We start from the raw sequence: 16357 nt of genomic DNA, 5'->3' as shown, positions 1-16357 counted from the left end.
TGGCCATTTTCAGTCACAGATGATAACATTAGTTTGGCACATGGATAAAATGAGTTTTATTCTCCAAAGACATTTTTATCATAAGTATAAATATAGATAAATGATTGATGAGAAATTAAAATTTTTACAGTTTCATGCACTTGGATACGTATGTCAAAAAGATGTTTGAAAGATGAATTATAATTATCAGCTTTCAAAATGAAAAAAAGTGGCTTTGTGAAAAAAGACATAGTGACAGAGACTCACCACCCTAATTTTTTATTTGTACTATTTTTCTTTCAATCTGCTATCTGGGCACACCCTATAATGGATTGATTGTAAGGTAGCTCCTGATTCCTCTATTTCAAAAATCAGAGACATGCAACACTGTGCAGTATTCCATGATGATCTCATGAGTCATGGGAACTGAACTAAATAGAAACTCGAGATTCTGTAAACCTGTATTCACATTTCTCCACTATGTTTCCCGTTATTTTGAGGAACACGGAAATTAAGAATTAATTAAGATTCAGAAATTAAGAATGTTTCAGGTTAATCTGAACAATGGTGACTGTATTCAAATCCATGTAGTCATTCCCAAAGTGAGCCATCTTTAGGGGGACTCTCAGGTTTAGAGGAAAAAAATAAACCATAAAATTTAAGACCTTAACCTAAAGAACAGCGATGCACAAGGTAGAGGCTTGCAATACCACTTTCATTAAAAATAGTTACATGGAAATTAATTGATAGCCGTTTTTAAAAATAAAATTATGTCTAAATGAACTGGTTGAGACCCAAGAGAAACTCATGGTTATCCAAAGGTTCTATATGGACTATCTGAGTCACATGGTAAGTCTTTCAAAGTAAATGTTGATTTTAAGGATCTAGTTGATGAGTCATTTGTGGTTGTCCTACGAAAATGTCATCTTCAGAGTTTGTTTATTACTTATTCTTCTAATAATAATTTCAATTCCTCTAAATCCTTTCATAATAATAATTAACATTTTTGCACACAATAAAAACATACATCAGCAAAAGACAAATACACACCACATTTTCTATAAACAGAACTGTTATATATTACTATCTATGTCTGCGAACACTAAATTGTCTGAAGTTACATTAAAACAATTCCTAATTCAAAATGGTAACTGTGTCAGAGACTTCTCAAATACAGTTGGCAAGTGAAAGATATGTTTTAAATTATCATCCTCTTGTATTTAAAGTGTTTTCCTTTGTGGAAAGAGTTTAACATTTTGAAATAATAGAACTTGTACAAATTGAGACTTTTAGAAACTTTTACTCCAAAGTGGTATTAGATTTATTTGATCTAGTCAGAAAATTAATGTGTTCACTGGTAACTAGACAAACACATATAAGTGGGAAAATGCAGACAAAGTAGAGCTGGAGAGATGGCTCAGATGCTAAAAGCCTTGCTTACTCTTTCAGAGGACCTAGGTTGAATTTCCAGTGCCCTTGTGGTAACTAACGGTCCTCTGTAACTCCAGTTCCAAGGGGTTAGATGCTTACCCTTCTTCCTTTTTGAGCACTGACTGCAATGGTACAAAGACATATATACAGGCTAAGCACCCATCCATCGGAGTATATATTTAATTCTTTTAAAAAGCAGAAAAAAATCAGAGAATGATTGTGTAAGGGTTAATGGCTAAAACTGAAACTTTTCAGCCATTACACATGAATGCTGAGGTTCTGTCTGCGTTTTAAGTCCATGTTTCTTCTCCATGAATAACTTTTTCCTGTGTAACCCTCAAGTTGCTTCCATAAAACTTCCGTTCTTCTGTAGAGTATGAACAGCTTTGTGTGGTTTGGTTTGATCACTTGAACAATGGTCTGGTTTTCACAAGAGCTTGCAGCTTTCCACCTTCCATTTGGTACTTCTACCATGTCATAGAGAGAACATGCTGATAGATGGTCAGAAAGGATGGATGAGAGTCACATGGAGAAACCCTGACTGTAAAAGCTGACATTCAACTGACTCTCACTTGAGCTCATCAGTGCCATTTGCATTCTGGGATTGTTCGATAGAGAGGAAGTGGTAATGGGGTGTGAAGATGGCTCTCTAGGTAAACAACCTATATGCAAGCAGAACATGTGCACACTCACACTGACACACACACACACATGCACTTACTCATAGAAAACCAAACTCACACACAAGTACTCACACACCCCACACTTACTCACATACAGCCATATACACTACTCACACACAAACTAGTCACATGTATGCACACATATACTCACACAGACTCACACACATACTCATTTGAACATACACACACACATATGCACAAAACATATAGAATCACACACAGCATACTTATTCACACACAGTCACATATACTACTCACACCCAAACTATACACATACACCACACACACACACACACACACAGACTCATACCCACACTTGTTTACATATAGACTAATTTGTGGAGCACACACACACTTAGACACACACACACACACCACAAACCCATAAACACATACATCTGGAAATCAGAGACAGCTTGCCAGAGTTGGTTCTCTCCTTTCAACATATGGGTCCCATGGATTGAAGCCAAGTCATTAAACTTGGCAGCATCTTTACCCACTGAACCATCTCACTCGTCTTCAGCAAGTATTAAAGAGATCACAGGTGCAAGCCATCTGCTAACCAAGTTACCTGCAGATACTTTGTAAAACCAAGAAGGGTCCTGCCTGCTTATAAGAATCTCATTTACCAATGGAAGCTTAGGTTTCTATGTTTCCATACAGAGTCTTACTACTAAAGTGATTTCCCCTTGACCACACATATACCTCATATCATATCTCCATTACATTCTAACTATCCTGTGATATCTTTCTCTTAGGTCAGTAGCATCTTATCTTTCCACTGAGTTTGCCACATAGAACAAATGATTCATAATGGAATGTACTAGCCATTTAATAAAAAAGGGATTTGTAAAAGGGCCACAGGGATGACAGTTTGCCAATCAGAGAAATATGGCAGTCAAGGCATAGGACTAATGGCTAACTTGTCCATGCCGATTGAACTTGAAGTCACTCTTCTCTTATTTGTACTTTTATGAATGACAAGAAACAGTCTGCAAGCCCTCATTGATCTGTGGAAGCTCAATCAGTTCTCCAAGCAGAATTCTCTCCAAAAATAACCATCACAGCATGTGAAACTCACTTTATTATTTACAGATACTGATTTAACTCTAAATGCTTCGATATGTGGCACATTTTCCATAAATACTTTTGAAATTTTAAAATTTAATTTGTAAATGTTAAATGTTCATCATCAAAGATACAGAAATAAAATTAATTTCTCAAATGTGGTGTATAAAAATTAGCACCATCTTCTATTTGTCTTCAATAGGATGTTGTATATTCTTATTTTGCTTATTATTTGGCCTTATTTAAATTTCATTTCTATATATGGTTATTTAAATACATATTTAAGATAATTAAGTTAAATGACACTATACCGTAGTTTATATTTTAAAATGTCTTATTGTTTTGTGCAATCTTCACTTAACTTCCTTTCAGTCCTCTTTCTTTCTTATTTTCTCTTTTGTGTGTATGTGTGTGGGGAGGGGTGGCTTAGATTGTGCCACATGCTGTCCTGAAATTTAGTGTGTTTCTTACACTGGTCTCCAGCAAATGGATCTTCTGCCTTGGTCTTCTGATCAATTATCTCTTTGTTGAGGAATGTGACAACATTTCAGTTCTTTATTTTCTTTACTGATTACTGTGTTTAAGCCAAAGTATATCCAAAATAAATGCCATACTGAATAGAAAAAATTATCAGTGAAACTAGTTTTATATGACTAGAATTCAGGAAAAAAAACACATATAAAAACCAAATATTAAAAACTGTATTAATCTTTGTTCAAACAAAAATGTTCCCTGACAGATATTTATTCTCAAAGCATGATAGTATATAACTAAATGGCCTGTCTGTTTTCCCTTTGAGGTGACAGTATAAAAGTGCACAACTAATTTTAGTGGACATGAACCTGGAAATTCAGACTATAAACATATAATGCACATCCTTTGCTTCTTTCCTATTCACACATAAACTCTAATCATTACTTTTAAAAAGATCACTTTTTAGGACTATAAAGTTAAGTAGGAAATAGATTCCTTTGCATGTATGTCATCACGCTCTTCACTCAGCCAGGGTTTACCTGTTGCTTTGCTCCTCCATGTGTTAAACAGATCTTTGTTCCTCTGATTTCACCAGGAATCAGGAAGATGCCACACACAGTAGACGCACTGATGTTACAGATCATACTAAAATCCTGAAACTAGCTGCCCCTGTCACAGTGTACCCACTGCTTGTCTGAAACACTCATTCTTCTTATCAGCTAAACACCCGTGTCCTCCATCACCAATGCCAAGCTTTGCTTAATACGTGGAGACTAACATGTTGAGAGTGGGATTTTTAGGTATGATATCAGTTCTAATATCCAATACATTATGGACATGAAGTAACATTGTTTATAGAGCTCCAGTCTAATAGATGGTTTTTAATTTTCCCACACTATAAATCTAGTATGGGACTATATTGTTTTTCTTTGTAGTTTTTTTTTAAATTTCTGATTTCAAAATACCATTATAACAATCAGTGCTTGAAAAAATATGCATACCTCTTTGTGGCTTTCTCTTTATTGTTTGTATGTATGTCTTGTTCTCTATTCCAAATTATGAATTCTTCAAAGAAAGACTTCTATTTAGTCTTCAAACATCTCTAAGTTTTAAGGTAAAATTGACAGAATGAGAATATTTACTTGAGGATTGACAAGATGGCTCAGTAAGTAAGAACCCTTGTCATCAATCCTTATGACCTGAGCCCAGTCTTTGGAACCTATATGAGGAAGGGGAAAAAAACTAATTACCCTAAGCTTTCTTTTGACCAAACACATCATACTATATGCAATTAAGATAGATAAATAGACAGACAGATAGATAATATACTTGATAATAATAAGTTTTATAAAATAAACATATAAAGCCCATGTTCAAAGGCTTAATCTTGGGAAATAATTAGAGATGGTGAATATTTTGGCAAGGAAGCCATTTCTTTACTGTAGAACCAGTCTGTGCAGGCATGAGCCCAGAGCAGCTTGGTAGAGATCACGAATCCACACTTCCTGCTCAGTCATTGATTCTTGGTCCTCGTTTCAATGGCATGACACATGAAACCCTGAGACAGTGTACACAAGGTAAGATTTACTGAACTGCAAAAATAAGAATCCTAACCTAAGTTCTCAAATTCCACAAAGGAAAAAAAAATAAGTTTGCACTTTTTAGGAGATCTTGAGCTACATAAGAAACAGTAATTCTTGAGAGAAAGGGAATTAGGCAATACACCCACAGGACCAGGCTTATAATGTTTTTCCAGGTTTGTGGAGAAAACACAGAACTTTTGCCAGGTATGGGATGTTAGTGTTATACACTGGGCATGGTGACCATCTGATATGGTTCAGGTTCTGGTGTTACCCTTTGCCGAAGTGCACATACTCTAGTTCCCTTGACCTGGTGGTATGGCCAGTGCTTTCCAGTTTAAAGAGCCTCTAATATATCAGGTTGAGCAAAGGAAGGGCACTGCCAAGAGCTAGGGAAACAGAAACTACCAAGGATGCAAGAAACAGCAGTGATGAGCTCGGGAGCTTGGGGCTCCTCCATGCTTTTACAACTTCCCTCTTTACAGTCTACTTCCTCCAAGAAATAAAAAAAAATCTATTTAACTTTTTAGTTTTCAGATAATCTCTGCCAGGCAGAAGAAGACAAGAAGGACCATTAGAGGCAAATTGCATTGCCAAGATGTGTACATGTTTTCACCTAGTGTCTTGCCATCAATTATTCTAGAGTTTTCATTCTGAGTTTTCTGTATCTGATCCTTTTCTGACACAAGTCACCGAGAACAATGTTTCTTAAGTGCAGTTTGGAAGTCTTCAGAGTACAGGGTCTTATTTTAACATCTTGTAATGCTTGTAAAATGCAGACTTTGCCATCGAAATGACTACATGAAGGATATGTATGGAGGGATGGCTCAGAGTGGTGGAGAACAAACCAGAAATCAGACTGCTTGGGAAAACTCCTTAACATAACTGTACAAAGCCAGATGCCAACGAATTGTAATATCTGTCTTTCTTGTTTGCATCCAAATTGCCTTTAAAATTATTGTTGTTCTTAATTCTAGTTCTTAATTCATTAGGGCTAAACTAAATATGAGTAATAAGAACTAATCTCACTGAAAATAAAATTTTAAACATAAGGAAGGCTTCAATAAACATTAGACCCCAACTGTATATATAAAAAAATACAAATACTACACACCAAATATAAACAATACCTTGTTAAATAATATTTACTATTTATTTCTAATACAAATGTTTCAAACATGGTAACATTCAAAAAAGGTCTGTTGAGCTGTTTTGGGAAAATGTTGCTTTTGGCTCCATCTTGATTGGTTTTCAGTATTGCTAACTCCAGGCTTCTACAAGTGAATAGTAGTCTTTACATCTGTGTCCTGCTCCTGATAGGAGTTTTTCTTTTAAACATTCAAATTCATTAAGTATAACATATTGCATTTTAAATAATGTGTATCAAATGTTTTCCCAACTTCTAGTATGTTCTCCTTATAGACAATGAAGCTATCATTTTCCCATTGATTTTTTTTCTTCTTGTCCTTATAAAAGCCTGTAGGTAGGGCCAATCTATTCCAATAAAAGTTTAAGTAAAAAAAAAAAAAAAAGGTAAAAAAAATCCAGGGTAACAGTTTCCATCTGTAATTGTGCATAAAATATCTTCTTTTGGCAAGTAACTATATGCAAATTAAAAATTGGAGTGCAGTAAGAGTTACATAACATACTTATATATGCCTAAAATAAAGATTGTCCCACTGTTCACCCATCTTTCTATTTTTGCACTACCCAGGATCCCTATAAATACAGTTAGCGAGAGAATAAATGGACAACTTTGTATTTGTACACTTACCTTGGCTTTTATGAGAAATGTATAAAATATAATTAGTCAGTAAATATTAATCAAAGATGAAACACTGCTTTTGGTATCACTGTAACATTCCTATGGCTAGGTTCTTTACGTGATTATCATAGTGTTCCTCCTAGACCCAATATTTAACACATACTTTCTGTTTTAAGTCTAATATGTGTTTGCTATGAGGAAAAGTTATGACTCATGTGTTTACATTTAACAATGGACCTGGGAGATCTCATGTACAACTATGCAAAAATATAACTCTTCTTATTTCAGGAAAGAAATCATTGAGTCACTGTCTGTGGACCATATCTCTCGTTAGAAGACAAAGCAAGTTAATATTAGGTTTCTGAAGCACTGGTTACAATATATCTAATACATTAATGTCTCAAGGCTCTTGGGGGGGCTTCCTCTTGAAGATGAATTATAGATTTGATAATGATCTTGACACTAAGTGAACAAAATCAATAAGAATATTGTGATAAGAGAAACCTCCTGAGTAACACAATTTACAATGGAAGTGCTATTGGTAAGCAGATGACTCTGCTGGGACTAATACAGGAAGTCGGTGTCTGTGATCAGTACCGAGTGCTTCCTTGTTTGTTAGCAAATGTCTCATCTTACTTCCTTGCTAACTAGAAATGAAAGACAGAAAGGGTGGTAAAAGTCATAGCCAGTCTTTGAGTATAAGGAGATGTTATACAATTTCCAGAGCATTCCGTTTGTTTTTCTGTTTCTTTTGTTCTGTTTTTTATTATTATTATTATTTCAAGAGGAAGATAGGACAAGTTTCCATTATCTTTTGAAGGGACAATATAAGGTTGTCTTTTAATTGCTTTGTAGAAAATTATAGGTACTCTTCACATTTCAGTAACTTCTGAAGTATACACCGTAACTTGTAAACCGGTCAGGCTGATTCTCTCTCATGAGGGATGTAATTATGAATGATTGCCTTAAATGAGAAAAGTAATTTGGAGGTGTATTTGCACAGGAGCTATGTCGTATCTATCTGCACCTCCGTTCCTTTTAGACATTTGCAGAACTGAGCTGGGCTTTTCACATCTCTGAGGAATGAGAGTCATCTCACTACCAGAAAATGTTCAGAAACGGAAAATAAAAGCTTTGAGAAGCAGAGGGAATCTTAGATGTTTATCTTTGGGGCCTGGTGCAGGATGACAAATCCCATTTAAACTTACTGTGAGATTTGCTTGCCTGTGAGAACATGGAGAAGGGCTGTTCCCATTCTCAGATACACCCCTGGGAGCAATGACTAAGTGCCTATGGAAGTGTGATACTGGTGGCCACAGAAGAAGAATCGCCTCAAGAGTGAATAGACACATCTTTTTTTACAGAGTTTAAACAAGATAACAGCTATTGAAATAATGCAGGAATCTTAAGTATGTGCATATTAGTAAATGAAAAAATGATGAAATGTAAATAAATAAAATATTGAATTTAAAAAAACAAAAAACAAAAAACAAACACCCCAAAAAAGAAAAATGATGTAATTTGGTCATATACACTACCATTCGGGGTAACAGCATTTCCAATCAGGCAAACTGTGGATGCGGTGAAAAGAGCCAGTGTTTCTGGGATGTAAGAAAAAAAAAGATGAACAAGTGGAACATAATGGGTTGAGGTTCTGGAACTATTTTCATATCGTTAGGTTGGATATGTTTTTCTGTATATCTGCCAAGAGTATGTATAACACCAAATCCTTGGGAGTAATAATATGTCAATGGTGCTTCACTCTTGTAACAGAAGCAGGACTCAAGAATTAGAAAAATCTCCTAATAACTGTTCAGTGAACCCCAAACTTCTTTTAAGTAGTTTATTTTTAAAAGCAATGCAATGCTAGAGTTATTATATAAGAAACATTGTATAAAGTCACAGAGAGTGACTCATGCAGTAGGCTTTCTAACACCCGGAGGTAGAAATCAACCACAGATAGATAGAAATATATGTTATAAGTGAGGAGATGGATGCTCTCTGGGCCAGTAGATGTGTAACAAATACTTTGGGGGATACTTTCCAGGATCACCCACCATTTATTTCTCATGGATCCTACAATGATCAGCATCAACAGGATTTTCCATCATCAATACACCTGCTTTCCTGTAGTCTGGCTAGATTTAATCTGAGACCTAACATCTCTAGCTAAGAACCAGTTGCACGGAAAAGACCTTCATTTGGGTTATAGCTGGGAAGTCCATGATGGTGTTCCTCTGTCAGCTGTGCAAATCAGAGAGGCTGAGAAAGAAAAGTAAAACTACACAGAAAACAAACAAACAAACCAGCAGACATATGAAGCAAAAATCAATACGTTTCAGCTGACCCTCCCTCACGTTTCCATTAGATCCCTGGACTCTAAACCGCCTCTGCCCTGTTTGTTTCTCTATGGTGCGTTAGGGAGGTCACAGTTCAATCCTGAGTTATTTCTTCTGTTAGGTAGTTATCAGTTCATGGCTTACATTTCCTAATGTACTAAATATTGTATTATCAATATATCAAGCCTGTAGACTCATTGATTTACCCAATAATATCCAAAAGGAGGAACTTGATATGAAGCAAGATGTAAAATACATAATTATTGTGATTGTCCTTATTGCTGTTTACTTGTTCCTTGTTAGTGATAAGTCTCAATGTTAGCACAGATTGTCCTTTCATTTCAATATTTCATGATTATTCACAAACGAAAAATGTGTCAAAATGTGAGCCAATTTCCAAAGCAGTTATTTCATCATATAAAGAAGGGAAGCATAAGTGTAAGTAGGTTGTGCAGCTGTTTTTCTAGGAAAATGATTCCCTGTGCTGTTTTGATGTATGCAGCAAGGTCCGAAGAAGCTTGTTAAGAAAGAATAAGAAAACAAACTGCCAGACTTATATATTATAAGTATTACATAAATGGAGAGGATGGTGAGAGCCAAGTTTCACATCAGTGAGAGATAAATTTAAATATGAGAAAAGGCTAGAATGAGCCCAGTGTTGATGGATTAGGTTTGAAGATGTCAGTGAAATTTAATGCTTAGTTGAATGCAGAAGCATTGAGTAAAAAAGTATATTCCCTTGGTTGGTCTGATATGATTATATATATTAATATATAAATATATATAATATATTATATATATTATATATATTTATATAAATAGTAGCAAGCACATCCTAGCAGAAGCTCTCAAATGTGTAATCCTATTCTTTACTGAAAGAACCAGAGAAACAGTGGGATCTAGAAATGGGCTCAGGAAAAGTGTGGAAAGGTATCTTGCATTGTTAAGCAATAGGAAGGTGTTTACTGTGTGTCTTAGTCAGGGTGTCTATTTCTGCACAAAACATCATGACCAAGAATCAACTTGGAGAGGAAAGGGTTTATTCAGCTTACACTTCCACATTGATATTCATCACCAAGAAAGTCAGGACTGTAACTCACATAGGACAGGGACCTGGAAGTAGGAGCTGATACAGAGGCCATGAAGGGGTGCTCCTTACTGGATTTCTTCCCCTTGCTTTCTTATAGAACTCAGGACCGTCTCCCAAGAATGACACCACTCACAGTGATCTGGCCTCCCCACCCTCCCTTAATTGCTAATTGCAAAAACTCCTTACCGCTGGATTTCATGGAAGAATTTCCCCAAGGGAGGCTTCTTTCTGATAACTTCAGCTTATATCAAGTTCACACACAAAACCAGCCGGTAAACATTGTTGATAAAGAATAGCAGTGGGACATTGAAAATACCTAAACATTTGTCCTACAGCCAAAGAGAATATAACTTGATCGATAAAATAAACGACATAGTCCTGGGTTTTAGAACACAGTATAGAAGTATGTGCATGAGTACACACTGATCAAAATTATTCAACAGGAGAGAAGATAAATCTTGCATGATAATAATTTCAAAAAGTTACATAGCTACTCTGCCAAAAAGGAAATTGTGCATAACTCATTCCTTTCTATATTTGGGCTGAGTAGATTATTTCATTCCAAGTACAGTATGGGAAGGAGGGAAAGGTAGACCAAAACAATTTCAGTGGTCAAAAGCCATGTAATAAGAACACGTGATAGGATTTAAAAAGTAAATTAGTCTCTGCCACCACACTTCATGGGAGCATTATTTTTTAAATGTCAATTTTAGGTTTACAATGCAACATTCTTTATGTCAAAATAATCAAAATGGTCAAAACCAGAATAAAAATCTGAGAGATGGAAATCTTATTTGGTAAAATGCTTGTGGAAACATGAAGACCTAAGTTTCTTTTCCAGGACCCATATTAACAAGCTGCCAGAGCACTATGGGTCTATATCTCTACGCTGGGAAGACAGAGACAGGGGGATCCTACTTGTCGTGTACTTTCTTGTCATCTTCCTTATAGTCTACCTATCCAATATCTCCCAATCAACTAATCTATCAGCTTTGAGGTTCAAGTGAAAACCTCAAAAATAAAAATGTTAAGTAGCCCCTAGAAAGATTGCAAGTATGGTTACTGGGTTATTGTGTCACATGCATGTCAATAGGTGCCATAGAGGAGAGAGACTATGCCTATACACAGTGTTCTGACCTATGAACATCTGAACAATTAATAGCCTAACATTCCCTGACAAAAGCAAGCTGGTACCCAGGCTGCCAGACAGGGAGCTAGTCTGAGACAACCACTAGCCAGGATTGGGTTCCCAAGGCAGGGAGGGGGCCAACGAGTAGAAGAATCCCTAATGGTACCATAGGCCTGGACAGAAGTGAGCCCCCAGAACACAACGTATCATGTGACCACTCAGGTGAGCAGGACAAAGAGCCAGCTAGGAGCCTTCAGACACACAACCCACCATGTGACCACCAGATCAGTGCCATGGGACATGGACTGACATGACGAGCAATCCAGAATGGGGGAGCAGGTTGGCCTGAAATGAACCCTGCCCAGTGTGGTAATGCAAAAGTGGGGCATCGCACTCCAGAGATGACCCCAGACACTCAGAGACCCCAGGTAAGTGGGAGAGAAATAGAAGAGAAAGAAACTGAAGAATGCTGGCACAATGAAGAGAGGTTCAACTGGAGACTTGAGGGTAGTGAAGAACAGCTTGGTATGAACATTGGTGTCAACTGGGACCATGGTGGGTGCATGTCCTGTTTTGCCAGCAGAGGCCACATTTAGGTATATGGCCATGCAGCAGCAGGGCTCTGCTAATACTGTTAATGCAAGGCAAATGACCTATGTCTTTGCGGTCATCCAGGGACATGTTGATGCCTTAGGGTTCCACCCTTCACCTGGGCATTGTGGGAAAGATGGCCCTAGGGGCATGAGAGCAGGAGAGCTGTCCAGACCCCTCAGCTGCATTCAGGGAGCAGGCCCTGCACCTCGCCTAGGCAGTAGAGCTCTACCAGTGGAAGGGTGTAGACTGAAGTAATTCAGAGAGAAGTTATTAAATTAAAAGGAGGGGTGTGGAGCTCAGATCCATTGGAGAATGGCCAAAGGAGTTTGAGCAAACTTCTTAGGCCAGGACCATGCTTTGAAAGTCCTTGAAGGCTAAAGAGCAAAATGATAGAAACAGTGGGACAGAAAAATCAATAGGATTGACCTTTCAACACCTGAGTAGAATGTTCTTCCTCCATCTGACTGTCTTATTCCCACTGAATAATTCATAAGAACCAGGTGATGGCATTAACACTGGAGAGTAGATTATATTCAGAATATCAGTCATCTCTCTTTCTGTAGATTGCCCCAGTGCTAATTCAGAGCATCTCGTGAGCAAAATATAAAGACTTTGGAATTTTGTATCATATGCTTACTGTTTGCAGGGGGATTTGCTCTCCTTAATTATAAAATTGTCCTTATATCCAGAAATAATAAAAAAAGGAGGAAAAATTTTCATTTAATGTGTATAGTGTTCCAGGATAATATTATGTCAATCCATTCTTGAAGAACCTCTGATGAAAGTGACATCAGTTGCCATTTCATAGAATTGAGCCATGAGGGTCCAAGATAACAGATATCTTTTCATCACATGAGCACAGAGTTGCATTCTCTCTCATTTTCACCATTCTATCTAACCTACTGTCATATTGATCTTCACACAGCCCATCTATCAGCACAGAAGCTTATGTTCATTGTACGGAACTCAAACTTGTTGATAGTTGGCTCTCCTCAAGCTGCCTGCTTCTCCATCTCTCTTGCTGCCTGGCATGCCAGTTTCCTTTCATCTATGCTGCAACCCATGAACTCCTTCAGTTACCACTGCAGTATTTATTAGCACTGCAGCTCTTTTCAGGACATTATGTATTATTAGTCTCTGAAAATGCATCTCTTGAAAGATCGAAGAGTATGGGCTCTCTATTCAAGGGAGTGTCACACCGTCAGCAAAACACATCTCCCTGCTGGTTAATTCCAAACAGCCTTCTAACAGTGCTCTCAGTTTGCAAAATAATGTGGCAAGTCAGAATGTTCTATCTTCAGGAAACTAAAAGAAATTATGTTGATGAAGAGAAAACACTTCTTTGTGGGGTCAAGTTTGACCTACACTGTGATGAAAGATTGCAGCGATCCAAAATGTTAACAGAAGGCCTTTTTTCCAGATCATCAGATACAAGTTACTGGTGTAATTACAGCTAAGAAACAAGCTGACTGAATTGGCCATCCATGGTCTATATATGGAGAGGAAAGAAGGTTGCGTTGTTTATTTTTACTTATATGGCTGTGTTTTGGCTGAATAGCCAAGTAAGTTAAATTATGGTTTCCTTACTTTGTTGGTAGGCCATCTAACAGCATCAACATATGTGGTATTTTAAGGACCACTCAGCAAAATATATAAAGCCTTCAGCTACAAAATCCTTTGAAGTTATCATTTAATCTCATGGTTTTAGGTATCCTAATTATAGAAATGTTTCCCAAATCTTTATCTTAAGTTATTGTTCTTTTCTGGGAATAGCACTAAATGTCTAACACAAATTAAATACATTTCATACCTTTCACCCCAAACCACTCCTTCTCTGGCCTAGATTGTACTTACAAAATTGCTGTTAAAGTTCTCTCAGGAACTAAAGTTTAGCTCCTAAGTGAATGCTCTAACTTACCCCAAGTTCACACCACTCACACTTAATTTCTTTGTTAAATTATTAAATCTTTACTTTATATGTTTCTAACTTCCCACATTATTACTTCAGAAGTTTTATGCATCTATACAAAATTTAAGATTTTTAAAATCAATTTCTGTGTATCTCTCTGGAGTTTTATAAGAATTGCTTTGAATATGTAGATTGTTTTTTGGTATGATGCTCAATATCGTATTACTGTTCCTATCAACCCATATGCATGGTAAATCCTTCCCTCTTCTGGTATCTTCTTCAATTTCTTCAACTCTTTATAACGTTTTCATTATTCAATCTGTCACTTGCTTGGCTAACGTTATATCAATATACACTTTTGAGGCTACTCTGATAAGTAACATTTTCTTCATTTCTTTCTCAGTATGATTGTCACTTCTATGTACAACTCTTGTAATACAAAAGTTTTGTGTGGTAAATTTGTATCCTGCTACTTTGCTTGAAGTAATTATTATCAACTGTAATTTCCTGATGAGATGTCTATGTATAAAATACTACATCTGCAGATAAAGACAGTTTTACTTCTCTCTTTCATATTTTTATTGTTTTAATCTTCTACAGTTGTCTTATTGCTGTGACAAAGATGTCAAATTCTATATTTAGTACATATGAGAAAGTAGACATACCTGTTTTATTCTAGTGAAAATGTGTTGCATTTCTTTCTATTAAAAATGATATTGCTATAAGCTTGTTGTAATTGCCTTTATTATGTTCAGATATAACCCTTCGACACCTAGTCTTGCCAAAATACTAACCTGAGGAGGTACTGGATTTTGTCAAGGTTTTTTTTCGCCCTAATGACAAGATCATATGGTATGTACCTTTCAGTGTGTGTATATCTTACAGTGTATTTGCTGATTTAAATACGTTGAACCATTCTCTTATCTCTGGCATGAAGCCAGCCTGATCATAGTGGATAATTTTTTGAATGTGGTTGTGAGTATTTGAGAATCTTTCCATCTTCATACAAAAGGAATATTGTTCTATAATTTTTTTGATCTTTGTATGGCTTTGGTATCAAGGTCTTATTTGCTTTATAAAATACATAGCAGATGGTCCTCGCATTTCTATTCCATGGAGTAATTTAAGAAATTTAAAAATCATCTTGATTTTTTAAAGGTAGATTATATTTACCAATAAATCCATTTATTTATTTTAGTTTTTCTTAGTTTTGTGGAATATATACTTTTTCAAGTATATTCTTAATATTCTTTGAATTTCCTTAGTGCCTCTTTTAATGTCCCTCACTTAGTTCTAATTTTATTAATTTAGTTTCATTCTGGATTTTTTTTTTGGCTAAAGGCTTATCAATTTTATTGAATTATTCTTAATGAAACAACTCTTCATTTTATGACTCTCTTGTTTGTTTATATTTCATTCATTTAGCGGAATTTAATTATGTCTTTCTGCATTTCTTTTTGGATTTTATTTCTACATTTTTATATAAAACTTTCAAGTGCAAAGTTATCTATAAGGAATCTGTTAGTTTTTTTAAATAGGTATATAGAGTTATGACCTTGCCTCTTATTACTTCCTTGAGGCCCATAGTTCTGGGTATGCTATGCTTTCATGTTCATTCTATTCTAAAAAGGTTAAAATTTCTTTTTTTATTTTTGTTCAACTTCTACGAGTTTGTATGTTCTATGCCAATTCTGTTCCTGTTGATATTTAGCTTTAATACAAGGTAATTTTCCTAATTCTCCAGTGACTTTATTTGTCTTTCTATTTATGATGCCTTTTTGTCTGTTAGTAAGGATTGTCTCTGAGATTTTTTTATTGACTTTTTGAATTTTTTATTTCCAATTTCACATTAGATTGGAGTTTTTAGTGGTTCTATTTCTTGTCTACTTAAATTCTACTTTCGTGTCTGAATTACTTTATTTTATTATTTTATTATTTCACAGCTTTCAATACTGGTTTATTTATATCCTCTTTGAAGTCCTGGAACATATTAGTAATTGCTATTTTTTTAAGTCCTTGTCTTTTGCTTCAGCTAAACTGCCTTTTCTCAGAGCCTATTCCAATAGAGTTGTTAGATTCTGAAATAGGCTAATTGTCTCGATTGTTCATGTTTGTGCTTTTGTATTGATATCTAGGCATCTAGGATGACTATTCTTTGTTGTATTTCTTTGCAAAAATATCTGGCTTCACCTTGCCTGAATTTTGTATTTGTTATTTGGTTGTTGCTGCCTACTCTGGATTCAAGCCAAATATGATGTGGGGGCTCTAATAGAAAGTAGTTTGATTTGGAAATCACAAAGGAATAAAGATAGTTTA

General features: G+C 35.8%; 1 long non-coding RNA gene and 1 pseudogene across 1 annotated transcript in view; both read left to right on the top strand.

Moving 5' to 3' along the window:
* Window positions 1–14727, top strand: part of LOC143435699 (uncharacterized) — a 181058-nt gene extending 166331 nt beyond the window's left edge. The window contains exon 5 of the long non-coding RNA XR_013106165.1: window positions 13058–14727. This is a non-coding gene — a long non-coding RNA (uncharacterized LOC143435699). The remainder of the gene's footprint in view (window positions 1–13057) is intronic.
* Window positions 11440–11580, top strand: LOC143436548 (small nucleolar RNA SNORA17; annotated as a pseudogene).
* Window positions 14728–16357: the final 1630 nt, after the last annotated feature.

This window comes from Arvicanthis niloticus, chromosome 22 (assembly GCF_011762505.2).
Source record: "Arvicanthis niloticus isolate mArvNil1 chromosome 22, mArvNil1.pat.X, whole genome shotgun sequence".
Taxonomy (NCBI): Eukaryota; Metazoa; Chordata; class Mammalia; order Rodentia; family Muridae; genus Arvicanthis; species Arvicanthis niloticus.
This window is presented reverse-complemented; position numbering and strand designations above follow the sequence as displayed.